Source organism: Gallus gallus, chromosome 2 (assembly GCF_016699485.2).
Source record: "Gallus gallus isolate bGalGal1 chromosome 2, bGalGal1.mat.broiler.GRCg7b, whole genome shotgun sequence".
NCBI lineage: Eukaryota > Metazoa > Chordata > Aves > Galliformes > Phasianidae > Gallus > Gallus gallus.
Genome location: NC_052533.1, coordinates 17,985,246 through 17,991,441, shown reverse-complemented (window position 1 = coordinate 17,991,441; position 6,196 = coordinate 17,985,246).

Here is a 6,196-nt window from a genome sequence, read left to right as displayed (position 1 = left end):
AATTAAAGAATATGAACATGTGTTAATGCCAAATAAACACAAAGTTGCACTATTTTCACAGTTCAGATGGTGATTTGCACAACAAAATAAATGAAAGGTAGCAAGGCTTACCAACAATTTAGTGTGTCCAGTATTGATCCCACTTTGATCTGCACAGAACATATCCTCTGTTGTTATAAATATTTCAAATACTGTTTGAGCAACTTCATTTGGGTACTGACTTCTGAGTTATCACACAATAAAATACACTTGTGATTCAGAATGTAATTCTATATACATAATTCTTACCATTCTTCCAGCAAATTTGCCTGGTTACATCTCCTAATTGCGTTTGGATCGCTCTGCCTCCTTGGAGCGCAATACCCTGTTACTCATAGGCACATCATCTCATGGAAGAGCTCTCTAAAGCCCTGCCCTGAGGACTTGGTTCTTGCTAAGTCACCATATACACTATTCTCCATCCACACCCAAAACATGGTGAGTATTAGATGTCCACATGCGACAGTACAGACAGAGACTCTTTACTAAACTGGTATGGTCAGCGGTGTCCATTTGTTTGACTTCTGCCTCTTCATCCTTTTCAGCCAAATAGATGCGTGGATAATGCTGTAAACTTAAGGAAAAGGCTAGCCTTTATAGCAGACAACATTTTTTTTTTTCTCTGGAAACAGGAAAGGTAATACAGTGGTGCATACGTGAATGTTGTCTTCACCACTTCAAGAAAGAAAAATGTGATTTTTTTTTTTAAAGGCAAAAATGTACCAGCATAAATTCCACATGGGTAAATGTTTATGTAGGAACATTTACCATGATACGGAATCCTGTTCTGAAACAACCAGGGCAGTATGATGCTTTAATGTAACTTCTGGCACAGTAAATTTGTACGAATGGGGCCCTGAGCTGGGCAAACACACCAAGTTGTCTGTCTCAAGCCAGTGGAAAAAGAGTCTAATGGCCAGGTTACAGGGAAACAAGTTCCAGGTTCAAACTTATTTAGAAACACAATGAGAACAAGAGGGACCTTTCAGGAACATCACCGTACACATGCTCCATGTCATTCGTGCTATCTGCTTGTGTTCCTCTTGGCCAGAAGCAGATTTGATTCACCATGACATGAATCTAATGTTGCGGATAAGAAGAAAATGCAGATAAAAGAGGAGCTTTGTTCTTACATGTTCTTGCACTCTCCACTGCTAAAAATGAAACACAGAATGTAAATACTCACCGCCTGTGAAACTGGCAGAAAGCAGAACTTGTGACTGGTTTAGAGTGAAGAAATTTTATTTAGAGAAAATAATGAGCTTTATTTTCTTTCTGATACATATGTAAACAAATACACATATAGACAAATTAAACAGAAATGATTTATGAGTCTCCTAAGAGGATGAAATAACTGTAAGGAATACAGAAAAAGAAAATAATAATGTCATTATGAATTTCTACTTTATAGAAGATACTAAATAACACAAAAGAAAACAACATTTTTCTTCAATGAAGTCCAGTGCTGGACTCAAACAGTTTCTGAATTTTATTGATAAGATTGAGGAAAGTTAATTCTACACTTTTAAATGAATGATTTATTTCTTACACACTCCATTTTCCTCTTTAAATTGGTAGTCATTCTTGTCACAGTTCTTAGAACAATATGGGATATAATCATTCCTAGCATAACCAGCACAATCGCCTGCATGATTATTATATCATCTCAGCCAATGCTCCTTTTGAAACAGGCACCAATTAACATAAGGTAACATGATGCACAGTTTAAATAATTGCATCTTAATAGTCTTCATAAAAGAATCATTCTCATACAACATGACTTTTAATAGTTACTTTAGCAAATTCCTATTTACAGTAATTAAACTCAAAGATTTTTTTACTTATTAATACGCAAGAATGCATCCAAATGAAAGCTTGTTCCTTTAATCACACTAACTAAAGATTTCTTCACTATTTCTGTCTAAATGAAGGCTTGTTAATAGATAGACTTCATGAAATACCCTTTCTTACCGGGCTGAACAGATTAACAGGACTCTACAAACTCAATTTTATAGCCGTACTTTTGGTAAATACTTTGCAGATGTTTGCAGATATTTTCAGCCAGAGTCTATCTTCTTTCTTTGTGAATTGACATCATTCCTTGGATTTCTATCTGCCTGTCTAACCCAAAATTCACATCAACCTCCACAGCTCTCCAGGTCTTCAGCCCAGACTGAATCACCGTCTGAGCTGCTCTCCTTTCACAGGTGTTTATTTCTGCTTTTATCAGAAAAAGAAAAGCTTTTGCACCAGGCCTTCCCTTCTGGTGTCTCCTATTAGTTTTCAGACCCATCTCTTCACTTACAGCAAATATCACGCTGCTGGGCCGGGGCAGCCATCCAGGCCAAGCTCTCACCATCCCTGGCTGGAGAACCTCAGCTAATACGTAATATTTATCTCCCAGCTAAAAATTTAGGAAAAGTGTCCTGTTTGCATTTCAGTTCCTCTGCTTGGAGAAGCTGTCCTTTCTCAAGGACATTTTTTTAGGCTTTTGCTGCATCCTGTTAAGGGGTGTTTGGTTCATCTTCACTGAACGATAACTGAAACTATTAATTTCAGCCAATATATTACTCACTTTAATAGTATCATTCTACATTAAAAAGCTGAACATAATATTTATTTTGAAGTCATGCATGAAGCTTTATATATGGGGTAGAAAATCTAAAATAAACACTGCCAATAGTTCCCTCAAAAGCTGGAGTCACCACCTAGTTCAAGCCTTCAGCCAGAAAAGATACACCAAAATCCAAAGCATATGATAGCAGGCTCAGCCCCCAGTGTCTGCCTAGCCCAACCAAATTCAGTTGGGCATTGAGATTTTGCTACCAAAAAGTTGGTTTCTCTTGTAACATTTGTCCTACCAAGATAAACCTAGAAAGAAAAAAAGGAAAGCAAATAAAATGCTCATAATGCCAAATTTTGAACAATCTTTCTTCTCTATTATTTCTTTACTTGGCAGTGTCTCAAAGAATATAAAATGTCCCTTGTTGGTAAAAATGCTTAAGAAATAACTCTCAGCTTTCATGTGTAAATAGTTAAGCCTAAACCTTTTGTTTTTAGGGTCAAACAAGACAAATAATGAGAAGGGGAAAACATAGGAAAATATAGGAATCTGCAGTTTTACCTTCAATTCTCACCATTCCATTTATTGAAAACCTCTGACCTGTGTTATCCATTCTGACACCCAGCAAACCTTTACCACACCTGGGCTGCTCAGATACCTCTTTAAGCTCACTCTGGGCACAGCAAGAAGTACAGAGGCAGATACGTCTCAGAAACCAGCACTGGGTTCTTGGTAAACAGAAACACACAGAGACATACACACAAAAAAGTGGCTAATGGAGATAGATGGGAGGCAAATGAAATTCTAGCCTTGTCTGCTAAGAGCAGTCATGTCATGTTGGTGCTCCCTGGCTGATCCGAAGGAAGACGAGGGGTGAGATCACTGGTGGGTGCAATGAGAAGCTCTCTTGAGGCGTGACATCCTTCAGGATAATAATGCTGCTACTGAACATAGTAAGATAATGCCTCTAAAGTGCTCAACATTGCCTGCCAAATGTCCTTCACAAAATAGCAGTCCATACAGGACTGTGTTTGTCCCATCAAACTATCCAGCTTGGGGATGGTACTACAATGCCAGACTGCCCCAGGAACATGCCCCCCTGAGCTAGGGCTCACCATCACCTCCCTCTGCCATGAGAAGCAGTTTCTGATCACACACACAGCCTAGCAGGGTTTGAGACGTCCTCCACACAAAGGACTTTTGATTAGAAGTGTAGAGACTACAGTCTATATTGCATCCACATGGCATGTGCTAAAAGTGGCTTTGTTTTATATCTATATTCAGCCAGCTTTTCTGTTTCAGAATAAGAAAAAAATCCCAACCAAAGATTTTTAATCCCCATTCCAATATCCAGAAACACGTTCCAAAACAAGAAGCTCGTATACCATTAAAAAGCGTCACTAAGATCTTTTGAGGTAGCTAAAGCACTTGTCCATTTTCTTCTCAGCAGATGAACCATTTTGGCTGAAGATTTCCAAATAAATTCAGCCCAACCCAGGTTCACAGTAAGGGAAATTTCAGCCTAAGCGGACAACAGATGGCACAGTTTTAAACACTTGAGAACTGGGTCTTTTAGTAGAAAACAACAGGAGACCTTAATAAGAGGTCGTGCTAACATGTCTGCTCATAAAACTTAACTTTTACGTGGCATATTCTTATTTCAAAGCAGACATATGAATAGTTATCATACAACTGTGTACTTTCTTAACTTCATGGTTTTCATCACCTGTTTCAATAGCTCTGAGATAGTCCATGCTACATTTTCATACCATATGAACTTAAGAAAATAATAATAGAATCTCATACTATAAATCATTTGCTAAGGAAAGTAAAGTGATGTTTCTGGAAAAGAGTACATAGACCATGAACAACCATTTGGCTTATTTAAGTGTATATAATTGTTTATGTTGGCCCTTAGTATTAAAATGTTTGAGCATTATTTAATAAGTAAATACAATTATAGGCAAAGTCTTTTATCAGGAAAACATGTTTCAGGAGAGCACTGCCAAGGCCATACTCAGACTGTGGGTGGAGGATAAATACTCAGCAAGGGCTACGGTCCCAAGCAGGTAAATGCACAGTGCAACATGCACAAGGCAACTCCACAGCTACCTGTGAGTATGAGCTAAAGCTGCAGCTCCAGCCACGGTCACTGCCTTGAACATACCAGAAAAATCACCTTTTTTGTGGATCCTTTTATAGGATCATTTTTGATCCTATAATGCCTAGGACAGGTTGATGTGTTGCAGGAGCCTCATGGCGTGGATGAAGATGTTCATGCAAAATGATAACCTGGGGTGCCACAGCCACTCCAAACTCAGAGTGTCTTGACCATTCCTCTACTAATAACAAGAATATTTCTGACAGCTATATGGGATCCTAGTGTGGGAGCAGTGAAGGACTGAGATGGTAAAACTCCCAACGTTCTGAAACATATATTTTTTAAAAAGACAGGATTCTGTTCAACATTTCTGAATTGTGGCTTATTGCCCACCAAACAAAATGTTAACAAGATAAACTTGTAATTTAAATTACTGGTACTTCCAAGATACTTAGAAACGTATATTCTTTTCATCTAGCCTGATGATTAAAAATGCCTTTGGGATCATGCCTAGAATAATGTTTTACAGTATGGAGGCCAATAAAGAGTCTATTGCTAAAAACTTGGATCAAATACACTGTTACTGTTCCCACCTCTTAATCAATTAAAAATATATATCGTAACAGCATATGCCTTGTAAGAAGCAAAACACAGAAGTTATTCTCCTCTTCATGAACATGCTAACTGCTACTCAATTTAATGGGACACATATACATATACTGAATGAAAAATATCTTCTAGAATATGAAAGATTCATATATATCTGTAATTTATTACATGGTTAGGTGCAGATTGGCCTTTAGCCATGCAAGACTCAATGCACCCAGTTTTGCCTGATCTTGGAAGCTGAACAGTCCCAGGCCTGGCTAACATTTCAATACAGCGACCATCTGGGAATTCAGTGTGCCATGAGCAAAAGCCAAAGAGTCACGGGGTGGTGAATATTAGGACATAGAAACTGAATGAGTGGAAGATTTCATTCAGCACCATCAGCACTTCCAAAGTGATGAATGGTGAACTCTCTGTTTCTTGCCTGCCTCTCCCTGCCTTCCCCAGTAGGGAAATATTCAGATTAATTTTTCTGGAAGGATGGAAGTTCACAATCAAAGTGAAGAATGCAATCCAAAAACATGTATAAATGTAACATGGAATTAGAAATACAGTGAAAACATCAATAATACAAGTGGTGTTTGCATACTTGAAGTCTCCGTTTGCAGAAATCTGCATGTTTGGGTTTTTTTTTTTTTAAGCACTCACCTGAGTCTAATGGGAGACATTTTCTTCAACAAAATAAACAAAATGCCCTGTGGCTGCACACATCAAACGTGCTGTACTTACACGCACTGTGACCAGTACCAAACCAAATGGAAAGGTACTTCTGGTTTGCAAGTATGTGTACATGTCTGTTGGACTTCACTGCTGTATTACAAATGACAGGAATGGTTTTGACAGTCAAAACATTTAACATTATGCTATGCTTCTAACTGAGAGAT